Raw genomic sequence first — 25,961 nt, forward strand, 5'->3', positions numbered from 1 at the left:
TAACATTTCCACAAGAAAGATGTATTACTAGGTGATGTGAATGCCAGTTGGTTGGACATAAACTCCCGTATAACTAGCATGAACTTACTTAGTTTCTCAGGACTAATTAATAGCCCCACACATTATAGCAAGACATCAAATTCTCTATTAGACTGGATCCTAGTATCAGACCCAAGCATATACTCCATCATAGGTAAGTGTCAGACTCACTCAGTGATCATCTCCCAGTCTAAATGACTAGACAGCTCACACATCCAATCAATATGAATATTTATAAAACACATAACATTTCCAAGTTTATCCCAGAAATGTACATTACTACACTATCATCCATTAACTGCAACTTCCTAAAAATCCTTCCCTTAAAAAACTGGGGACCGACTTGGAGAGATGATAAGTCAGCAAGCAAAGGAGAGCATCATTGCTGAAAAGGGGTCCAAGTGGAGAGATAAGTCAGCAAACAAAGGAGAGTAGTGTTTCTAAAATTGAATTCATCCTCAATTCTTGGTGAGTGTGTTCACAAGGTGGACCCTGTTTTTCACAAAATCTCATCAAGACGACACTGATATGACTGTATTTATATAGCATATATCATGGACAAAAGTAGGTCAAAAATTAAAAAAGACAGCTGGGTGCACAAGACCTAGGATAAAAAAGTGACCAACCCCGGTAGGCGCATTGGTGCCATGACTGGAAAAAATGACAGTGTAGAATCCTCAAAATATGGAAACATTCCTACAATGGGGCCAGGCCAGCCCCAGGGGGAGGATGGCCCCCTGTTGTAAAAGGAAGTAGCACTCCACAAAAATCACAAAAACTGATAGACCAAAGCAGAGCCATAAAGACGATAACATCGATTATTGAAGATAAGAAAGAAATTATGTATTGTTGCTATTATGCAAAAAGCCCAGAATTACCAGATACAAGATAGAAATTAGAGGAAAGAAAAATACTTCTACAAGAAAAACTGTAGAAGCTTCAAATACAAATTTGTGTTCATTAATACAACAGATTTGTGAAAAACAGTATATAGACCAAGAAACTTTGATCTGTTTGAAAAAAGAAGCATGTGAGGAAGTGCAAAAATATAAACAATAAAACCTAGAGATTTTTGAAAAGTATAAAAAAGAAATATGGACATGAGAAAGAAAGAGAGATTTGATATAGTACAATATTTATGCAAAGACAAACACCAAATTAATCAATATAAAGAAGGCAGCCCCAAAGATATTCAAAGAGAAATACAGTTAAAGGCATTCAGATATGGAAAATTTCACAATTAAATAACATCATAAAGAGGGAATGTAGAAAAGATTAGTAAAGTAGAAGTTAATAAAAGTAGAAGTTAAAGTTATGGAGTGTCTGTGAAGTGAAAGATTTGGTTTAGAAGGTCTAACACAGGTTACACCACAGTGTGATGAAACGAGTTCCCAATGTAAGGAGAAACAGGAAGTTCAGGAGACATCTGAAGAAGAAATATGGCCATGGGAAAGAAAAAGAGATTTAATATAGTGTAATGTCTATATAAAGGAGAAAGCAAAACAAAACAATGCAAAAAGAGCAGCACCAAAGATATCTGAAGAGAACTCCAGGCAAAGTAATCCAGACATGAAAAACTTTACAATACAAAAAACAAGAAGACAAAGAGGAAAAGTAGAAAACGGGTTTATAATTGAGAAGTTAAATAAGTAGAGACTGAGGTTATGGAGTATCTGTGAAGTGAAGGATTCAGTGTAGAAAATCTAATTCAGAAAGTACTACAACAGGAGAAAGCAATGGACATCCAAATTAAGGAGAAACCAGTGGAACAGGAAGTAATTTGTCAGGTGCCATATGAAGATATTTTGGAGCCTTCCACAGGAAACCAGTATAAATATTCACTTGAAGCTGGACAACAAGGGAAGGAACAGGACACTGGAAACTCTGATGCAGTCAATGTTTAGGAGTGATGGATCAGTGAGTTCCTATATGACTGAGCAATGGATGGCACAGGATGAAATTGAAGAGAATGTGCCACAGGAAGATGTTAGATAACTTTCTATAGAATGCCTGCAGGAAATGGAGACAAAATTGTCCTCAGTTTAGAAGAAAATGAGTTAAGAGAATTGCTTGATGCTTGATTTACTAGAGATAGATAAGTATAAAGATCAGTGAAAGAAATAAACTGCAGAAGGTCAGTAAAAGCCAGAAAGTCAGAAGTTTGATACAACAAATGAACACAGTAATTAGGACTGTTCTTAGAGATCCATGCGATATAACAGAAGTAAACAGGATATATTACTGTGCAGCAAAACTAATAACTGATACAGTACTACCACAAGAACACAGGGTAGAAAGGGAAAGGAAGGGGAGAAATCAAATACCATCATGAAAGTATTGAATAGAGAAAACTATAAAGCAATTAAGAAAAGAAGTGTCACTGTTAGAAGAGTATAGAAGAGGGAACAGATCAGCAAAAATACTTAGAAAGATAGACGTGATAAAAGCAATGCACAGTATTAGAACAGATCAGGATATATCATGCACTATTGCAAATAAGTTAAAAATCTCAGCACAGGAGGAAAAACTTAGAAGATACATAGATAAATATAAAAGGAAAAGTACAAAATTAGCAATTTATTGATGACCCAAAAAGTTTTATAGATAATAGGGAAACAACGTAAAAGGAATTGAAAGACCTTCAAAAAAGAAGTATATTGGAGAAGTATCTATGAAGATCCTGTAGAACATAACAAAGATGCTAAATAGACAGAAGAAGTAAAAGAAAGAATAAGAGGTTTAAAGGTACAGGATATGAAATGGGATGAAGTAACAGCTAGAGAGATTAAACAAAGTTAAGAAAAGCCTCTAATTGGAAAACCCCAGGCTCAGATGCAGTACCTAACTTTTGGTTAAAGTATTAACATCTTTGCACAGAGATTTAGCCTTGAGTAAGAACTATTTATATGTGCACGCAAAACAGACACCAACCTGGCTGACAACAGGAAAAACAATTATTCTACTTAAGAGTGAACCTGCAAGCTACCCTAAAAACTATAGATCAATAACATGCCTTCTGACGACGGATAATCTATACACGAGAATTGATGGCAACAAAGTTTATAGTCATTTAGAAGAAAATTCAATTATGGCAGTAGAACAAAAGGGCAATAAAAGAAAGTCATATGCAACAAAGGATCATTTGTTGTTAAATAAAGTGATAGTGGAGAACTGTAAAAAGGGCAAGAATCTAAGTATGTCATGGATTGACTACAAAAAAGCATTTGATAGTATCCCACATTCATGGATAAAAGAGTGCTTAAAAATGTATAAGATACACACCATACACTGATTGACTACATTACAGTGACCATGAAACAGTGACAGACCACTTTGCAATTAAGCCATGATAAAGGACAAATTATTATTCCAGGGATAAAAATTCAAAGGCGGATATTCCAGGGTGACTCTGTTACCACTGTTACCGCTGTTATTCTACTTTGCCCTAAACCCATTAAGATGTCTACTTAACAGCTTCGGCCATGGCTATAATTTGGCTCCTAGAAAACAACAAAGTGAAAAGACTTCTCATCTTCCCTTTGTCGATGATTTAAAGCAGTATAGCTCATCAGATGAGGAATTGAAAGCACAACTCCAAGTTGTCAAAACTTTTTCAGATGATATAAGAATATCATTTGGGTGGCCGTGGTGGTGCAATGGTTAGCATTGTTGCCTCACAGCAAGAAGTTCTCCAGTTTGATTCTCACTGCGGTGCCTTCTGTGTGGAATCTGCATGTCCTCCCTGTGGTCATGTGGCTTTCCTCCAGGTGCTCCAGTTTCCTCCCACATTCCAAAGACATGCAGGAGGTGGATTGGACACATTCAATTGGCCATAGGTGATACTGTGTGCATGAGTGAGTGGTGTGAATGAACTACTGCAGCAGAGCTAGCTGCCTGGCGGTGTAAACCTTGGCTCAAGATGGTCGTCAGTGTGGAAGCGACACCCCTGACCCCATGTGTAAAATGGGAAAAGAGGTTGCGGATGGATAGATGGATAAGAAGTTCATTTGGTTTTGATAAATGTGCAAAAGCAACCTTTAAAGCAGGAAAACTGCAGCACCAAGAAAACAGTTTGGGACAAAGATGTGATATAAAAGAACATGATCAAGAAGGAGTGTATAAATATTTGGGAATTGATGAAGGAGCAACAATAAAACATGAACAAATGTGAAACTTGGTAAGGAATACTTTAGAAGACTTAAATTAATCCTGGAAACAGTGTTGACATCTAGGAACATAATCCAAGCTATAAACCAGTTTGCTCTTCCTGTCCTAAATTACAGTTTTGGAGTGACTGACTGGACCCATAATGTATTGGATAGAGTAGATAGGAAAACAAGAAGGATGCTTCATGCTGACCTAATGATTTATAAAAATCAGTGCATACCAAGATTATATATTCCCTGTTCTGAAGGAGGGATGGGCCTCCTTGAAACTGATAACATGTATAAATCATGGGACTCCAAACATATCTGCTGACCTCACAAGACCCAAACATAGTGAAAGTTTTGATATTTAAGGAGAATAAATCTGACTTCTCTTCTTAATCTAGCAGAAACATATCAGCATCAAGCAGGAATGGAAATCAAGCCAGAAGTAGGAAAAAATCAGGCAGGAACTGAATGTGCCAAAAAAAACAAAAGAAAGAATATAAGGTGAAGGAAAAGATGAGAAGGCAAGAAATGTGGAAACTGCATAAATACAGCTGCAAGTATAGAAAACGTCTGGAAGAACCTCATGTTGATCAGATTAAGGAGAGCTAAATTCAAACCAAATTCAAACCAAGAGATGAAAGGTTAATATTGGTGGCCCAAGATAGTGGGCTACATACACGCTGGTTTACAAAGTCCATTGAACATATGGGAGAGACAGACAAATGTAGGTTTTGTAAAACAGAATTGGAAACAGTCGCACACCTTGTTGCTGGTTGTGAAATACTTATGGCAGAAGGACTGTATACTAGAAGGCATAATAATATGGCTTATATATGCACTGGGGATTGTGCAAACATTATGGTATTAAAGTGGCTGAAAAACACTGGAAACATGAGACACAGTGCATCATAGAAAATGGTGGTCTACATCACATGACAGTTCAAAAGATAGATGCTAGAAAAATGGATATAGTGGTCCATGAAAAGAAGACAATTGCCACACCCAGTGAATACAGTGTCTTGCATACAGGCAGACACAAAATTATAAAATATCAGAATTTGCAGGCAGAAACTAGAGCAATGTGGAAGGAAGATACCTAGACAATTCCAATAGCAGTAGGAGCAAAGGACTTATAAAAAAAATAATCTGCAATCATATTTAGATATCTTACCAATACATGTAATTCCATATGAATAGCAGGAGCCATAACTGGGCACATTGTGGGTGCTGAGAAGAGCACTTCTGACTGACATCAAAGATCGAAACAATACTAATTTCATGAACTTTAATCATACTTTGACTTAGGAATGGGGTCCATTTCTATCATGGTATCAGAAACCTAAAAGACTTGGAGAAATTAAAAAAAAAACTAGACATCTCACACATTCAATTAAACTGAATATTTATAAAATAACACATAACATTTTCAATTTAGCCCAAAAATGTTCATTACTACACTATCATCCATTAACTGGAACTTCCTAAAAATCCTCCCCTTAAAAGATGCTGTAATTGAATTCAATACAACTTTTCTAAATATCCTAAATCCTTGCACTTCCTAGAGGGAAAAGACTGAACATAAATAAGGAATTTTGGCTATCCAAAAAGAGTAGAATGCTAATGCAGGATAGTGAAAAAGTATGGAAAGAATGGCAAAAATATAAAATACACAATATCTTGAAAAATTCAGAATGCTTCACAATCATACTAAAAAGTGAATAACTGAAGATAAAAAAATACAATAATAAATACTAAACACAGCCCCAAAAAAGTATGGGCATCCATTAAAGAAATCTTACATCATGGTGAAAAATTCAACCCAGACCCCTCTCCAGATAACTCACCACACAAAACTGCAAAACAGTTCAACACTTGTTTTATAGATAGTATAGCATCTCTAACCAAGGATTCCGCAATATCCGTTCCCAGCCCTGCCCAACAGCCACATATCCCCACATCCACTTTCACCTTCAAGCCACATAGAACTACTCTTAAACAAACATAAACCATGCTCTTCTTCATCTGATGACCTTCCAAGCAAGGACCTAAAAATAACAGCCAATAGCACTCTCAGTCCATATAATTAGGTCAATCCAGGAATCCCACATTCCCTTTCTCTGGAAAAAGTCACCCGTTATCCCTTTGCACAAAGCAGGAAATTCAAGACACGAATAACTTTAGACCTATAGCAAACTTATCGCCCCCTCACCAACATACTTGAAAAATGTTTTCAAAAACAATTGCTAGACACTCTCCTGCAGGGAGAATGTTTATCCCATACACAGCATGGCTTCTATCCTTCCTTTAGTACTAGCACTGCACTTCTAACCTATATTGATATTGTCAATAAAGCTAGAGATAATGGCAAACTATTTTTTTCCTTATTTCTAGACTTGTCTAAAACCTTTGACAGAGTTTTTCACAGCAAATTTCTTCTTCATATTTTCTTACTAGGTCTCTCTCTACCCACCCTTCTGTGGTTCAAAAGTTACCTGTCCAGTAGGTATCAGTCAGTAAAATGTTTGTCTACACTTTCTCCATACCTCCCAATCACAACTGGTGTACCACACAGTTCTATCCTTGGCCCCCTCCTCTTTAACATTCTCACCAACACTCCATACTTCCACACAACAGGCCACCCTAATGCATTACACAGATGATTCCACTCTCATTTGCACATCTGACAACATGGTACACCTCCAACAAATTACTCAGGAAGCTTTGGCAGCCACTGAAATGTGGCTTCATAACTCACAAGTCATGCTCAACCCAAAAAAGACCAAAGTACTACTATTCCCTAAATCCCTCTGACATGAAAAAATAAATTTAAAGTCCTCTCACTTGATAATACAATAATTGAAGTCACTTCTTGTACCAAACTATTACGGGAAATAGTGCATGATAATCTTACATTCGACCTCCATATACAAAATTGGATAAGAAAAACTCAACAAAAACTAGGGGTGCTTGAGAGAAACGAGAGCAATGTGGAAGGAAGATACCTAGACAATTCCAATAGCACTGATGCAACTAAAACTACACTTGCCACTACTTATCTCCTGCCCACTCTTCTTTATAGTGCTCCCATCATTACTAACTTCCAGACTTCAGACAAACTGAAACTTGAACAATGCTATAGCAAATTTGCTAAAGTTGCAGCACATACCCCTTTCAGAACTCACCAATGTATTTCACTGAAAAGACTAAATTGTTTAGAACTGCCACATCAACTAACATATACACAACTTCTTACCAGTTTACTATTGAAATTGCAAATTGCCTGTGCTCAAATGGCATGTACTCGAAAGGCACTTTTCCAATGGGCACAATGCAGAACCAGAATACACTGAATACACAGGACTGAATGGGTAGTGTACTTCGATTATCTGAGTTTGGAATTGTGAGTAGAGATTGCAATTCATTGAAGAACAGGAATTTACCCATCTCCTCACTGTAGTGAGATCTTGGAGTTGGTATATATAATTTGCAAGGAGTGTGGGGGGAAGGGGGGCTTACCCTCCCTGCAAAATAGTAAAATACATGTGCCGTTGACAGTAGAGTGTAATAGTATGTTATGCTGCATAGCTTGGGTGACTGATGTTACCTCCTGCTATGTTGAATACATCGAACTTTGGGTGTCGATGTATTCAGTTTCGATGTATGTGCTTGCCCAAAGTTATGGATTTCCACATTTCCGGTCAACATTGTGACCAGTCAACAAATGCATTTTCAGGATTTCAATAGTAAACCCTCCTTACCACCTATAAAATTATCCAGCCTCCATCTCATCTGTCTGTCCAACACTAAAAAAACATTTTACACAACTCTGCCCCCAGTCAAGCATTGCGATCCAGTGACCAAAATCTCCTTTAAGTATACAAACCTAGCAAATCTGCTGGGCATTGTCTGTACTTGTACAAGGTTGCTATGGCCTGGAACTCCTTATCTGTATCCATCAGATCAATACCCACCCTCCCATCTTTGAAAATCTCTTTGAAAGACTTCCTAGCTAAAATCTGGCTTTGTTCTTGCTCAAAATCAGGATAACCTATATCGCTAAATGTAAACAAGTACCTTTTCATTCCTTATACCTCCTTACTTGCCCTTCTTCACTTACTTCCTTACTGCTATCTAATTCTCTTCTCTGATTTTCTCTTCAAATATACCATAAGCCTGTTTTTCCTTCACTTCATATTGCATTTCCAATTTGTATTATTCTAACTTACTTTTAATTTCTCTACAAACTGTTAAAAATGTATCTAAATATTAAATGATTTTCATATACCTTGTATTGATTGTTAACCAATGTTTTTATATTATATCTAATCTGCTATAATTATTTAAACTGTGTATATTTTTATTTTTGAAGATTGTGAAATTATTGTTCTTAAAATGTTTTGTAATAATTTGGAGCTTTTCTTCCTGGGCCTTCACTGAAAATGGGCTTCTACCCAGTCTGACTTTCCCGGCAAACAAATGTCAATAAATAGATAAAAAAAATGCTTACCTTTCTCCATATTTTCTGTAATGTATTCCACATTGTGTTAATTTGTCTGGTCCTTTGTTTAATTGTGTTGATGGTTTTGAGTTACATAAAAGTTTATGTAATATTCATTTTCCTTCCTTAGCAGACTACATATTGTTATTTTAAATGTCAATGGTTCTCCAAGTTCAGTGCTCACCTTTAATGCATGAAAGGACAGATAACTGTGGGTTCTATTCCCACACCAGGTGATTGCATTAATAACCTTGAAGCTGGTAGCATTATGCAGTATTAATACAGTCTAGAAATATCATACTTTGAATTAGATGGTAAATGCAGGACCGATCTGCCTAAATTGGTGGTAGCAGGTAGAGATTAAAAGATCCCATGACACTTCTCAAGAAGAGTAAGGAAATTTCCCCAGTCTAATTGAAAAATTTCTCCATGTATAAGTTTACATTGAGTGTCTTCTAGAAGCAGACCACAAGGCAATTTGGACTAATTTGCTCACCAAAATTCATTTTTGTTAACTGTTAATGTAATTAGGAAACATCTGTGCTTTAGTGTTTGAACTGCCTGTGTGCTGTGTATTAATGCTTTTGGTAGGGTTTTAGCAGTTTATTTTCTGGTGGAAATGCTTAAGAGAAACTTGTTAAGTCACCTATATCATATTTGTTTATTTATTTTTATTTTATTTTTGTTTACCGAGCTAGTCTAACTGGATATATTTCCATTTTCAGTAGAGTCCTGGGGAGAAAAGCTCCAAACATAGAACAAAATATTATATACAGATGTATAAAAAATAAAGTAGGAGGAAATTAGAATACAAAAAAAGGAGTCTAGAAGAAGTACTAATACTAAGAAGGATGAGTATATAGGATAATATAAGTCATCTTACAACATGATATATGAGGTACTTTACAGTTCATTGATAGATTAAATAAATACCGGCAGTTATATTAATCTTACTAGTAACAGTTAATGCATACAGAGGGGTATGCAGAGTGAAATTTTGTATCCAGAGGCAGTGAGAAGATAGAAATAGGTAAAGGTTGAAGATTAGTCAGGGTTACTGCAAGGACATAACCAGTGAGTTTTTAGGTGTCTTTTGAGTTTTTGCTTAAAGAGTGACAGTGAAGGTAGTAGAGTTAGATCTATTGGTAGAAGGTTCCAGTTTTTTCCAGCAGTATTGGAGAAAAGGGTGTCACCTGTCAAGTTATTGGACTTGCTTATGCTAGCAAGCAGTTTGCTAGAAGAGCATAGGGAATTAAGATTATTATAGGGGGTAATGAGGTTAGCGATAGTATAGGAGTATTTTTTGGTTGGTAAAAGATCTTATGGGCAATGGTAAGTTGGGAAAAAATCAAAATGTTATGAAGTTCAAGCCAATCTAGCTGCTTTAGATTCTGACAGTGGTGAGTTCAAAATGCATTACCAGTGGCAAATCTGGCAATACTGTTGTAGGAGCTTGCTAGTTTGAGAAGATTATTTTTTTAGACTAGCGTAAATAGGTGAGGCATAAAGAAGAGTTGAGATTAAATGAGAGTGGGCTATAGTGGCTCTGGCTGTTGGAGTTAAGAAGGGTTTGATTCTATATAAGGAGCCCATTTTTCTGTTTACTGTTTGTATGGTGTTATTTATATGGCTATCGAAGTTAAGGTTGTTGTTGATTGTGACTCCTAATAGTTTGGTGGTAGAGTCGGGGAAGATAAGGGTGGGATTGTTGGATCTGACTGAGAAGTCTATAGGAGAGGACCTACTGGTACGTGTAAAGAGTAGGAGCTTAGATTTTTTGGCGTTCAAAAGGAGGCAGCGTTTCAAGAACTAAACTTCTACTGAGTTGAATACTTTTTGAGTCAGTGAATGCAGTTCTGAAATAGAGTTGGCAGAACATTTAAGCATGGAATCATCGGCATATTGTATACAGGTGGTTGAGGGATTGCTGCATGAAGGTCACTGATGAATAATGAAAAAAGAAGAGGTCCTAAAATGGAGCCCTGAGGGACTCCAAGGGTGACTGGCAGGTGGGATGATAGTTTATTTTCCCAGAGAACTGCCTGTTGCCTATTGTTGAGGTAGGACTTAAACCATTGTATGGCTAGGGTATCCAGAACAAGAGATTCAAGAGTATTTACAAGCAGGGGGTGGTTTACCATATCAAAAGCCTTCAAAAGGTCAATGAAGAGAGCAGAAGAGAGGATGTTGTGATTACGGTTCTTATTAATGGAGTCGGTGAAAGATAGGAGAGTGGTGGTGGTACTATGAAATGGCCTAAAGCCATGCTGGCAGTTAGCCAGTATGTTTTGTTAAGTTAAGTGGTCTAATAGCTGGTGGTGAATGCATTTTTCCATGACTTTTGCTAAGGGTGATAGTAGAGTTATCGGCCTGTGGTTAGAGTAATCACCACCTTTATGTAGGGGGATAATGTGGGAGATTTTCCAGATGTCTTGGATGATTCCCTCATTAATGGTTCTGTTAATTAGGATGGATATAGGAAAGGCAATGAATTTGGCTGCTTTTTGCAAATATTCAGAAGGTAACTGGTCAGCTGAAGGAGTGCAAGGCTTAAGTTTTATTAAGATTTTGTAGATGAGAGTGGTTGAGATAGGTTGAAATTGGAATGTTGGTAAAGATCCAGGTAAAGAGGTTGGGAGCCTTGTGTTATCAATGGAAAGCTGGCTAGCTAGGTATTGTATGGTCTCTGTGAAGTAGGTGTTGAAGTTGTTGGCCATTTGATGTGGGGTATTATGATCAGTGCCTTGAGGAGATGGTGTGCTAGAGTGACCAGGGTGAAGGAGTCTATTTAAACTAGTCCAAACTTTCTGTGGATTATTTTGGTGTGTTTGCTGTAGTTTAAAATAATAGTTCTTTTTGCAGTGAGTATAGCTTTTTTGTTATATTTCTTAACTGTCTGAAAGTTTGTTGTTCAGGGGAAGTTCTGTTAGCTCTCCACTTAGCCCATGATTTGTTCCTAAGTAGAATTTCCTGTCTGGTTTCTTTTGAAAGCCAGGGGGCTGGTTTGGATTTCATTCTAATAGATCATTTAGGTGTGTGCTCATCGAGGATTGCTAGAAATTTAGAGTTAAAATATTTAACAGCCTCATCTAGTGGGAGAATTTTAGAGGTTTCCAGTCACAGGCATTGAGCTCGTTTTGGAATAGTACAGGGTTAAAGTGTTTCTTGGTTCGTGAGATCCTATAAGTAGGGGTGTTAGAAATGTCATTCTTTTGTCTTATAATGTAAGTTAGAGTATGATCACTTAGATCATCTGGTAGTGTTCCTACATTGTAAGTATGTGGATGTTTATTAATAAGTATCCAGTCTAAGGTGCTTTAATTTTAGGTTGGTTTGTTAATTCTGGTTGTTGAGGTGATAGTTTGAATAAAGCCATAAAGATTAATATATGAGGAAGGATTATTAGTATTGACAGTTTTCCAGTCAGTGTTAATGTCACCTAGTATTATTGCTTCTTGTGGGTAAGTTGAGGACGCCCAGCTAAGAATATCTTCTATTATAATGTTGTTATCGACGGGGGGTAGGTAGATACAGATGATGCAAAGGGATTTGTTAGGGTTGATTTGAAGTCTGGAGATGAGGACTTCAGCCTTACTGTCCAGAGGTGGGTTATAAGTTATAGAGGAGATCTGTAGGCCATTTTTATATAGGAGTGCTACACCCCCACCCTTATGTTTTAAGCGGTCTTGTCTCGATATGTTATAGCCTGGGGGGATAATTTCATTATCCTTAGTTCCAGGTTTTAACCAAGTTTCTGTAAAGCAGATGATGTCAAAGGAGTGAATATCAAGGAGGGCATGGAGATGGGCAATTTTGTTGTTAATACTGTGGATATTGAGATGTCCTATTAGTAAAGAGTTAGAGAGTTTGGTCTGGGTTGAAGGTTTGAGGGTGTGGTGCAGTGAATATTTACTGTAGAGGCATTGGTTGGGCCAGGATTACGATGGATGTCCCCATCCTGTAAGGTGGGGTCCTTTAGCTTAAATACTTGGTTGTATGAATAGTTAGTTTGAAGTTTCCCTTTTCTTACTAAGAGGTTATTTTACTTAATGTGTGTGCGCCGATGGAATTGAGCTAGCAGATAGCAGGGAGTGGAGATGATATTAATATGAATATGGGAGTGGGAGATATCATGAATGGTTGTTTGTTTTGGAGAGTAGTTATGGTGGAAGTAATCAGACTTTTCAAAACAGGTTAGGAGATAGGCAGAGGTGAGGGCAGGTAAAAATGTGGTTAGGAGTATTAAGTTGGTTAGGATAACTTTCATCGTAGTTTGCATTTTGTTATGAATACCTATACAAATACATTGGAGGTAGACTGGGATAAGATAATAAAGAACTAGTAAGTGTAGGAGAGACTTAAGGAGAGGGAGGAGTAGTGCTATAAGGTATGGAAAAGCACTTTATTTATATTTATTTATTTATTTACTGACATTTATTGACATTTGTTAATCGGGTTAGTCCAGCTGGGCTTTTGGCCCATTTTCAGTGGATACTTGAGACAGTTAGAAGAGGAGGGTGTAGCTAAGTGGAGTAAGTGGTTGGCACAATTGATTGGTTGGATGAGAGAGAAGGTGTGGTTTAGGAAATATAAGTGTAGGACCACTGGGGGGGGTGTGGGATTTGGGTTTAGGGTAGTGGAGTGGAGTGAGCCCGCTGGGTGAACGGAGTGGGTTCAGACAAGAAGACAGGTTTTGAGGGAAAATAATCAGTGATTAATAATTTTTACAATTTAATTTTCAGACAAGAAGACAGGTTTTGAGGGAAAATAATCAGTGATTTGGGAGGTATGTCCAAAGTAAGGTATCTAGGAGGTCAGAGACTAAAATAGCAGAGTGAAAGGAGAGCTGACTAAAGGTTGATTCAGAGGCAAAGAAATAGGTTCAGGAGTAACAGAGGTAAGAGGGAGACAAAAATAAGGTTTAAAGGCTGAAATATAGGAGCAAGGTAAGTGATGGGTAAATAGGTAGTACTACTGCCCTCTAATGGTCACTCCAGTTAATGGAAGTAGAGTCTACCCAAAGGGGTTTTAGAGAGACTAGGGGATGGGAGAGGTGAGAAGAATAAAATATAATTTACAAGCAGGGGCGAGAGTTTTAGGAGAGAGGCTAAGGAGGGTATAGGGAATGTGGCTATAAGAGACAATATGGGTTGGTTAAATCTGGCAGGCAGGATGTAATATAATAAGAGACTATGGCTGCTGATAGTCCTGCAGGGAGTGCTCACTTAAACAAAATAAGACAGGAGTTTGTTGCAGTTAAGAAGGTAGGAGTATTTTGTACATACTTCCAAATAACTATTCCTGCTTCTAAGGCAGTACAACATAGCAAAGACAAGACTCTTTCCAATCTCAGAAGTAGGTATCAGACACTTTACAGAAGTCAGGATTATCTCTGGGCCTCAGGTTCATAGGTTCATAGGTTCATACTAGGCTATCTGCCCTAGGGCATTTATAAGCCTAGCCAGAATGTGTTTGGCTTTCGCCACCCATTTTAAATTTATTTTGCTATGCCCTTTTTCGAGGTTAGTATACTGTGCCTCTGTCTAACAGTGACACAGAAGTGACACCAGGGTAAACCTATGATCTCCCATCCACTCATCAAGATTCCTCTTGAAGAGAGTCAATGAGGGACTCTGCCTAACCTGGACTGGGATTTTATTCCAGAGTGAAGGGAGCCTCTGGGTTATGAATCTGTCCCTCCAGCATGTCCTATTTATTTCAGTGCTGAGGTTTAAGTCTCTTGAGCATGTAGCTCGATGGGATTTGGATTTTCTGAGGTGCAGCATGTCCATTAATTCCGGGTTGGACATGGCTTTATACGTCAGGCACAGATCGCCTCTGAACAGGTGGTATGCCACTGAGTAGAGCTGGAGTTTCTTTAACCGGGCAGCATATGGCATCTGTTTGAGCCCTTTGATCCTCTTGGTGAGGTACTTTTGGGGTCTTTCCAGTTGCTGCAGGTGTCTGGTAAGGTACATCCCAAAAGGGGCATTGTACTCAATTATGGGCCTGATGAGGGATGAGTAAAGAGGCACGATGACGTCCCCTGATCTAGATGTGAATCCCTTCATGATTAGGTGGGCTATATAAAATGTTTTTCTAACAACTTTGGCCACGTGGTTGTCAAATGAGAGATTGCTATGGTCCCTAATTACTTCTTCTGTATTTAATGGATTACCACCTATGTGGTAATTTGTGGGCACTTTGTTTTTGCCAAAGGGGATGACTATACACTTTTTGGCATTTAGCTTGAGGCCATGGCTCTGGAACCAGTTGTCTGTTTGTATGAGGCCCTTTTGGAGGATGCTTGTGTCGGCTGGAGAGTCGATTATGGCACCCAGTTTGCAGTCATCTGCGAACTTGGTCAGCCACAGTCCTTCCGTGTTGGCCTGTACCTCAGAGAAATATATACCAAACAAGAGAGGTCCCAGGACTGAGCCTTGTGGGACACCACTTGTAACTGGTTTGAAGTTTGACATGGCTCCAGCAATTCTAACCATGTGGGTTCTGTCCTTGAGCCAATTTGCAATCCATCTAGTGACATAGGGGTTTATATTTAAGCTGGTGAGCTTATCTATAATGCCCGAGTGGGGTATTGTATCGAAGGCTTTTGCGAGGTCCAGGTAGGCTGTGTGGACCACCTTCTCCTTGTCAATGGCCTTGGTAACTGTTTCAAAGAAATCAACCAGGTTTAAGAGGCAGGATCTGCCCTTAACAAAGCCAAACTGGGTAGGATCCAGTGTTTGTAGGTCCCCAATATCTTTATTTATGAGGTCCATGATGATCCTTTCCATAGCTTTGCAGACCAAGCTAGTCAGGCTTATGGGGCGATAGTTTCCAGGATCCGTTGTGGCACCACCTTTATGGAGAGGGACCACTGTTGCTGTACGCCACTCTTTGGGCACATATCCTGTAGTAAGGCTGAGATTGAACAGTAGTTTTATGTTTGGGTTTAGCTCTTCTTGGAGTTCATGTAGGATGCAACCGGCACATCGTCTGGTCCCATTGATGCTGTATTTTTTTGCTTTGGAGAGGGCGGCTCTTACCTGAGCATCTGAGATGTCAGCGGGGCATCACTCTGCTGCGATAGATATTTGCCCTTTTGGTGGGGAGGGAGAAGTTTGCTGAACCTGTCAGCTAGGATGTTGGCAATGTCTGTGGGTTTGGTGTATTTTTGTCATTTTGGACTAATTCTGAGCATATCTAGGAATTACCACCCAGGTTCCTAACATAACTAAAGAAAGCCTTGTGATTATCCTTAGTGTCCTGTGCAATTTTTCTCTCGAAGCTGGCCTTAGACAATTTTATGTGTGCCCGTAGTTTTTGCTAATACTGATCAGTGATGCCTTCCCTTTTGGGATTTTGCTCTATCATTTAGTAGCTTCCTCCTTCTATTGTATAGTTTGTTTATGGCTGGGGTCCACCAGACAGGATGTCTGCCTTTGGAGGATTGGGTCTTGGTTTTATTTGGGATCGCATGATCCATGCATTCCTGAAGGTGTTCATAGAATGCGTTTATAAAGGATTCTGCGGTCTGGGCCGTATTTTCCACAGGCCCGGGGGCTTTGAAGGATTCCACCTCAGTTTTGAGGAGTGTGAAATTTGCTTTAGAGAAGTTTTTCACTGTGGTTTTCTGGGCAGGGGGTGGGGTCGGGATGTGAATATCCAGTGAGATTAGTTTATGGTCTGATCTTACCAGTGAGGGATACACTTCTGGTCTGGAGCATAGAGTCTCCATGTTGGTAATGATCAGGCCCAGTATGTTTTCCCCTCTTGCGGGAGTGGTAACAAGTTGTTCCATAGCATTTGAGTTTATAAATTCAAGGAACCTTTGGGCTAGGGTGTTGGAGCTAGAGTAATGCTCCCAGTCTATGTTTGTGTAGTTGAAGTCGCCCAGTATAATGGTGTTTGGAGAGACCTTCATATTTTCCAGTGTTTTCAGGAAGGCCAAGTGGGATTGCTGGGTTTGGGAGGGTGGTCTGTAGCAGGCTATAAACTGGAAGGCAGTTTTACCCACTGTTATTTGCACATGGATAGTCTCTGATGCTTCTTACTTTGCCACCAACCTGGAGGTGTGGGTATCTTTGATGAATATTGATACTCCCCCTCCTTTTGTGGGTCAGTCCATGTTTTGGGGCTGAAAAGCATGGTATGAGGTATAACCTGGTAGTGCTGGGGTGCTCTCAGGAGCCCTGGACCAGGTTTCTGTTACTGCACAGATATCGATGTTCTCCATGCTAAGGAGAGTTTCGAGTGCATGCATCTTGAGGTTTAGACTTCTGGCGTTGAGAAGCATTACTCTTAGTTTCTTATCCCTTGTGATACCTATGGAGGTGGGTTTGTCTTTTGAGCCTTGCCTAAAAAAGGCACTATGGGGGTAGCAAGAGCCTTTGCCAATATCCAAAAGCCCAGGGGTGACAGGTGCAAGCCATCCCTAGCGAAGCATCGTGGCTTGTCGAGCATATCATCCCAAGCTGACTGGCATTGGATCCCCTTTGAATGACACCAGTACTTAAGCCAATTGTTGAAATTGATCATCTTGTCTTCATATTGTGACATCATTCTTGGTGAGGGTAAGATGCTACTCAAGGTCAGGGTCATACCGGCCTGGGCTACATGCTCAGAGAGCTCCTTTATGTCTCTTTTCATGTAGTCCAGGGAGGTAAGTCTCAGGTCATTCACACCAGTATGGACAATGACCGAGTCATATTTGTACCTGCCTTGGAGTGACCTGAGTGCTTGTGTTATGTGGCAGATCCTAGCGCCCAACAGGCTGCTCACCATGACCCTCTCCTTGTTCAGCCTGGTGAGCGGGACGTCAGTGTGCCTGATGATAGAGTCACCTATTACAAGTGTATCAGGTGTGTTGTTTAGTCTTAAGGGCTGTGACTGTTCGGCACACTGGCTTTGTGAGATATGTGTTGCACGTGTTTTGTTTTGGGGTAGCGGCTGCTTGGGTGTCTGCTTTGGAGGTCTCTGCTGCTTCGTCAGATCTTTATTTAGAGCCTCCGAGTATGTTTTTGTGTGATTATGTGTTTGGTTTGCTGTCGTGGTAGGTCTATGTGAGACTGGAATTGTAGTGAGTGTGGTTTCCTTCTCCTCCTGACTGGTTATGCCAGTACTGAGTTGAGAGAGCTTAGCCTCCAGTTTGGCTATATGGTTGCATCTCTCACGTGTTGGAATTTGTTGGGAGGAAGAGAGGGTTGTCTGTGTACATGAGGCAGTTGTAACATTGCCTCAAGATTCCCAGATTTACCAGCTGGACCAGAGAGGAAATTGCCAACTGAACTTTGGCCATGCTAGAATAATATTGGGAATTCCTTAATAATTGAAAACCAGGGCCAGTGGGGAGTGAGGGTGTAGTGCTTTTAATTTTTAGTGCTGACTTATATAATTGCTTTAGTGAGCAAGTGCCAGGTAACTTAAGTGCAATGTGTTACAGGTAACTTAAATGCAAAAATGACAAACAGTAACTTTCTTTCAAGTGAAACAAGGAAATAAGTACAGTAAGCAATGCAGATATCACTAGTGATCCACAGAAGCACTGAGAAGCTGCGTATTAGGTGGAATTAGCGTTCCAGGGAAATAACAAGCAAACAAACAACAAGCATATAAACAAAGCTAGATTCAGCAGGCCTGGATCTAGTCTATGCTACAACAAACAAGGTGTACCAATTTCAGTAAGATACAGTTCAAATATTCAGGCACTATAAACCTTTAACCAGAAATTCCCAGCTCAGAAGGGCAGAGTCCAGCCTCTTCTCCCACAAGAGTGCAGACCACAAACCTTCTTAATGTAAAATACCTGGCCTGAAGCCAAAGTGCTTAAACCAGAACTAATACACTTTAAGAATAACAGACACTGGGCTCTCAATCAGCAGTTCCCAACTTAGAAGGATGAAAGCTACCTGTCCTGCCACCACAGTGCATGCCACAAACCTTCCTAATGTAAAACAACTGGTCTGAAGCCCAAGTGCTTAATCCAAAAGACTTAGAATGATAGCTACACGGTAGATAGCAGGACACTGAAGCTGGGGGTATGCACTGGCAGGAGGGTTGCACGTTCCAAATAACTATTCCTGATTCTCAATGCAGTACAACATAGGGAAGACAAGACTCTTTCCAATCTCAGGAGTAGGTATCAGACACTTTACAAAAGTCAGGATTATCTCTGGGCCTCAGGTAGATAGCAGGACACTGAAGCTGGGGGGTATGTACTGGCAGGAGGGTTGCACGTTCCAAATAACTATTCCTGCTTCTCAATGCAGTACAACATAGGTAAGACAAGACTCTTTCCAATCTCAGGAGTAGGTATCAGACACTTTACAGAAGTCAGGATTATCTCTGTGCCTCAGGTAGATAGCAGGACACTGAAGCTGGGGGTATGCACTGGCAGGAGGGTTGCATGTTCAAATAACTATTCCTGCTTCTCAAGGCAGTACAACATAGGGAAGACCAGACTCTTTCCACTCTTAGGAGTAGGTATCAGACTCTATACAGAAGTCAGGATTATCTCTGGGCCTCACTTAGATAGCAGGACACTGAAGCTGGGGGGTATGCACTGACAGGAGGGTTGCACGCACAAATGCTACTGACAGGGAAAACTCAGCAGCCAGAAGTGGGGCTAGCCTACAAAGATTTGTAGTATTAATCATTGTGCTATTCTGATATTCTATCTACTCCTTGACATTTCCCTTGTTTTACACATTTCTTCTGCTGAAAAATGAAGAGGGGAATACTCTACAAACATCAGAGATGCCACCTTTATGTCTCCAAACCATACCTCCCAACTGTCCAAAATTTCACAGAACATCCCTGGTTTTGCCTCATATTTATTGTCTTGTTCCATGTAAAAGTTTTAGTTGTCTAGTAAGTATCTGAGGATTAGAGTCAGTCACGAATTTTGGGGATTCATACTTCTTATTGGTCAGAAAATGCATGCTTATGCAAATCTGCTGTTCTGTTGACTTTAGAGTAATATTTAACATTTTTCCCTGGTTTTGGTTCTTTACCTGCCATTATTTTTATCCAGAATTGTTGAGGAGTATTTTCCAAACTGGACAGAGCAGCACTGATAAATAGATAACTAAATTACATACTAATAAGTTGTACTGTAGGGAAAAATAAAGCAGTAAAGACATAACATAATTTATACAAGTAAGCTCTTTTTGTATCAGTGCATCAACCACAGATCTGTGGAAATAACAAAACCTTACATAAGAAAATAGATTATGGAAAAGGGGAGATAATATAAACTAATCTATTGTGTGTTAACTTGAAGGAATTCACACATAAAGCCCCCCTCTCAGATCTGTTAACACTCAAAAAGTAGTCTGACTCTTCATTCAAGCTGTGAGTGTGCATGACTCCAGCAACAGGAATGACATCTAACAGAGGATATAAAGCTCATTCTGACTGTGATGCGTCCATGTTACACAAAAGCAGGAAAAAGTAGAGAGATCTGAAAAGACTGTGAAAAAGCAGTGGTACTGAATGTACACTCTACTTCAGTCTTCACAAAGAAAAGCAAGAGAAATATGCCACACAGGGAGGGAATCGACAGAATGGGAATGACATAGAAAAAGCACCAAGATAGAGAGGGGGAAGCTGTGTTGTAAGGAATGATAAAGCTTAGGGACCTTATAGACTAACTCTCAGAATCCATGGAAATCAGGCCAGTGTCCTGTTAGCCAGGCAGATAGAAATAGTCTACAGTTCACTGGCCAGAACAGAAGCATCTGAAGTTACAAGGACAGCAAGCGTATGTGAGCAGTTCACAAACATATTGAGGAGAGCAGGCCTTTTAGCTTAACGACAGTAGCATGGAAAGAATTCTGAGTGGAAGGCTAGTGTGAAGATAGGTGAAGGCTACCAGCCTAGCCAGATATAATTTTGTAGATAATTCTGTCATTTGTAAATATTAATGTAAGCCACAGGCTTGTTCTCTTAAATGTGAAAAGACTGCATTGGATATTGAACTGCAAAAATGTAACAACAGTACACTCTGCTGTAACAAAGCTGACAAGTCAATCCTTTGATGTCAAAATTCAGTGCCGATAGTCTAGAGGGAGGCATCCTACCTATCGCTTTAAGACCAGAGTTAATGGCTAGAATTTGCATGTATAAATGTCCTTTATTGCTCTGGTTTCTGACCAGGTGTAAAAAAATGTAAATGTAGTTTCTGTTAGCCTGAGAACACCAGAGAAGAATGATATCATGTGAAGCAGCTGGTGCTAGTGGTGAGGATTGAGGCTCCTTGATTGCTGGGCCAGTGCACGGGCGTCACAGTTTAAAGACAGAGAATCAGAGAGCTCAGAGCATTTGTCTTGAGAACATCCAACATCACCAGCACTGCTTTGCTCTAGATGTAAATTATTTAGAACTGTGTTTTCGCTTATATAGCTAGGAAATAATAAGATTAGACTAGCTTGCTTACTGTGATGTCAAAACTTTTCTACCATATTATTTTAAGTATTTCTCTGTGATCTCTGAACTCTTGAAGTATTGTCTTATATTTTTACTATTTATTATTAAACATTTTTAAACCTTTCAACTGTGGCTGTTTTATCTAGAGTTAATTTGAGCTCTAGAGTACATTGCATGTATATAGTGATACTGTACCAAGTCACTCTAATAAGCCTTGACTGTTCAGTCACACTTACCATTTGGATAATAATATTGCACAGTAATAATTGGACACCCTTTTAAGGGCCTTTGAGTAGCTGATAAATATTAGTAGGTTGTGGCAGCTAGTACTACCTTTTAGACTGGGCAGAAAAGGGGCATAGCTAGTGAACCTGTGCCAGCCTTCCTCATGAGTGTTTGTGTGGGTGTATAAACTCTTATCTCAAAGTGTTTGTGTGCCAGCTGCTTGGGCAGGGACATGAAGCACTTGTTGAACAGAGAGGGTTCTGGAGGTTTTAGCTTGCCTACTAGGCTGAGATCTGGACCCTATAGCTGTGCCAGTGGGGAGTCTTACTGGGGACCTGGAGAGAAAGGAAGAATCCAGCCCCAGAGTGACTGTGATCTTTGAGTGTGTATTTATTATCCTTTCCCTATATGGATGCCCCTCACTGGTGTTAGTGGTGAGGATTGAGGCTCTTTGATTGCTGGGCCAGTGCACGGGCATCACAGCTACTAATCTCTTTGGATTACAACAATTTCCAGGAGATTATGCACTAAGAGTTTCATGTTAAGAAAGAGTCACGTGATGCACTTTTATGATTGGGTTACAGATGAACTTGACTGTATAGTATCAGTTCCCTGGAATAGTATCCACAGCAAATAAAACTCTGACAACTCACTAGTTTTAAATCACTGATTAAACAACATCTTAACTACTCCTGGTCCTGTACATGCTCATCACAGGGTTAAAACATTGTGGTCACTGTAGAATACGATCCAAATACTCTCCTTAAACATAATATTCTCAAACTCTTACTGAAATGACAAAACAATTTTTTATACATAACTGCTTCCTGTACAATCCATTAACTTGCATGTGGACTTCCTCTTTAGTAACTTCCACCTCTCTAAAATCTTAGAATGCATAAATTTAGCTACTGTTTGTGTATAAATGTAAATAGAAATATAACTACTCTGTATTTGACTGGAATGTAGTATAATGTAATGTGGAGCTTTTCTTCCTGGGCCTCTGCTGAAAATGGGTCCAGTTGGACTTTCCCAGTAAACAAAGACAAATAAAATAAATAAATAAATAGTATGGTTTTCCAGAATTTATGTAATGCCTTCCCTTAATTTGATCCAGTATATAAGCAATTGAGAAGAAAACTTTGGGGTTAGGGGATAGGACAAAGATAACGTGTCTGCCTCTGGGACAGTACAGAACAAGAGCAACTGCATCACTGACAGCAATGAGACAGATCAAAATAGCAAAAAGGGCAGAAATGTGCTGTTAACATTACAAAGTACTTCACTTAGACTGCAACATTCCAGGTGAGACATATCAGCAGGTGGGGAGAGGTGGTCTGAGTTGAAGTAATGGTAACAAAGCAGGAGAAGGATCTTGGGCTTTTGATACATTTGGATTGAAGTACCGGAGTAGATGGAGAGTGCAGTGGCAAAAGCAAACACAATACTGGTGTGTTTAATCAGATGGGTAACCTGTATTAGCATAGTTGTAATGTTTACACTCTGCAGTGCACTGTCAGACTTTGCCATGAATACTGTCTGCTGTTATGGAAGCTATACAAGGAAACTGACATCAGGTTGCTGAAAGAGGTTCAGAAGAAAGCACCAGAACAATATAAATGTACCAAAACCATGTCAGGGTGACATGAAGGGGTTGCTCAAACAAGAATGAGAGAGACCATTGGAGAGAAACAAACAAACAGTTAGAGGAATCAGTTACTTCCTTCATATGCAAAAGTACTTTTTCATTGAGGAATTGTTGTGGTGGGGTGCCTGTCTGATGGTGAATCCACAGAGGCATTTAAGAGGTTATATGATGATAGAAATAAGCACGAAGACTGGAATGGAGGGGAGACAGAATTTTAAAGTATTTGGATGGAAACATAGATGTGGTTATTGTCTCTGTTAAATAAAATTAATAATTCAATACACAGGAGGTTTAGATTCAAAAGTTTACTAGTGTACACCAGGAGGCAAAAAAACATACAAGTACAGAATTTTGTCTGACATGATGCAGGAAGTACAGAATATTTTATAGTGTTTGCATTCAAGTTATGCCCACCTTACTGACGTGGTTAGTCACAAGGCATCTACATCACTTTTACTAACAGTATTCTATTCATCTAATAATGCTGATGCAGTACATTTAAAAAAACTTTTCCTTTAGATACAATACGGCCTTGCTATCCAGCTGGTCAGTCATAATGTCTTTCTGTAAAGTTACTTCTTAAAGGTCTCATATCAGTTTGAATACAATAGCAGATTCAATCTTTAAATTCACCTCTTTGTTCACTGTTTCACTTTCCCACCAGCTGTGTTTTTATCTTACAAGGGCAAGTTACTACATCAGGAAAGGAAGATTTAATTATTTACAAGGACAAGTTATCTTATCAGGAAGGAGCGGAAGATTTACACATTTAATTTCCTGACCCATCAAATAATCACTTATGAAAAGCATAAACATTAAGCTTGCTGAGCTGGCAGCTGCCAGGGTCAGGGGTCAAAGCACACTGCAGTTTCAGAAGCTACTTGTATTTACACATGAATTTATCCCTTCTGTTATATGATTAATAGAATAAAATTCATTATAAACTACCTTGCTTTTAAACTAGCATTTCACATATATTTAAATCCATATTTTTCTAACAGTCTCCTTCTCCCATCAAGCTTAGACTGTTTGTCTCAGGTTTATAATGTGCAACATGCCTTTCCATATAAAGACAAAGACTGCAATCAGTGACTGGTCAGTTTGCATTGTTTGATGGAATTGCATTCCTGTTAACCCTTTTGTTCTCTGTCCTGAAATGAATGAATAACAATACAGTTATGCACCCTTCCTTTTAAGGCAGCTGGTATATGATCCATCAAATCTTCATCTTCAGCAGAGTCTTCAAAATCCAAGATGATCATCAAGCCATGGATGACCATCAGTGTTTTCACATGTGTGTGTGTGTTTGTGTGTGTGTGTGTGTGTGTGTGTGTGTGTGTGTGTGTGTGTGTGTGTGTGTGTGTGTGTGTGTGTGTGTGTGTGCGCATACGTGTGTATTTTTAGCATAGAACACCTACATCTCTTCCCTGGTGCTAGTCATATCCTGTTTGAGAAACCTGTTTTTTTTTTTTTATTGGGAGGTGTGTACATTTAGCATAAGAGCACCTCCCTCTGTTATCCCCGGTGGTGAGTGTTTGAAGTATATAAACTGTTAGCTGTACAGAATATGTACTTGCTTTCCATGACAATGCACCTGAGCTGTATATATGTCACAGTGTCTGAAGGCTACACCAGTTCTAAAGGCCACATAATCTTGCTTGGACATCCCCAAGATGTGTGTTGATGTGGAAGCTAGAAAAATTGCATTCAATTTAGGGAAAAATAGGAATATAGTGCCTTGGACTTTCCTAGACAAAGCCGCTGTTAGTCAGTCATTGCCTTGTTTCTGGAATACACACAAGGAATACCATCTTGGGTCTTCCCTGAAGTGGAACACATTTACATGTAAAGCTGTGCAGCTGTTGTTTGGAGTTATAAGTCAGGGGCAGATAGGTTCAGTAACTCTTTTAGCTACTGGTGGTGATAGGATAAGATAAGCTGTTAGTTAGAATTCCATTTGTCTGTTTAAACCCATTGAGTCGTTTATTTCTCTACACGTAAAGTTATTTGTATAGTTAATTTAACAAAATGCATTGCTCATCTACATTTATTTCAAATAAAGAATTTTGTTATTTAATTTCAATTGCATGGGGTTTGAGTTTATTAACTTAAGGGTATGTGTACTAAAGTGGTATACATGCAACTGTTGGCTTCCGCCCTTTGAAGAGTTACTGCTGAAGCTATTGCAATCATTCAAATATTTATGAGCTGACTCTTTAATAATAATAAGTATCAGCGTTCTTGGTGTACAAGAATAGTCTGGCTCATGGTAATCTTATTAAAAAGGCATGGAAAGGTGTGTTGGTACTAGAGAAACATAACTGACCCTTCTTAGAAAACAGTGTGCATGTGGTTTTCTATGTAAGAGAATCTTGACCAAGCTTCAGTTACCCATGGCAAGACTGCATTGTAAGGTGCTATGAACAGTCTGAGATAGGTGAATTCCAGGGAAGAAAGTGATTACAGCTGTGATATGCAGCTGTACAGTTTAATGTTTATTTGGCTATGGCTGTTGTTGACCTTTGCAAGAGAAAGAAATGTTTATTTGCCATACTCCCTCTCCATGTCAAGCAGAGTACCTCACGAGCCCTCTTTAAGAGGACCCTGGATGACTGGATGGGAAACAAAAAATATACCCCCAGGATCCCACCTGTATCCCTGCTGGACAGGGAAAACAGGTGCTGACTTTGAGGGAACATGGGCGAAATTCTTGGCTAGGTTTATAAGGGCCTCCAGGCCAATAGTCTAGTATCATCCTATGAACCTATGAACCTATACACTTCTAAGGCCACTCCCCACCTTACATATTATTTTGTAGTCAATAGTGCAGATCGTAACACAGTAGCCAATGGTCATTATATAGGACTTTGGAGCAGTTGGTGGCATCATAAACCTTTTGATCACAATGATTTTATTTATTTTTTATTTATTTTTATTTTACATTTGTTGACCGAGCTAGTCTAGCTGGATA

Source organism: Protopterus annectens, chromosome 2.part0 (genome assembly GCF_019279795.1).
Source record: "Protopterus annectens isolate FY-2018-M chromosome 2.part0, PAN1.0, whole genome shotgun sequence".
NCBI lineage: Eukaryota > Metazoa > Chordata > Ceratodontiformes > Protopteridae > Protopterus > Protopterus annectens.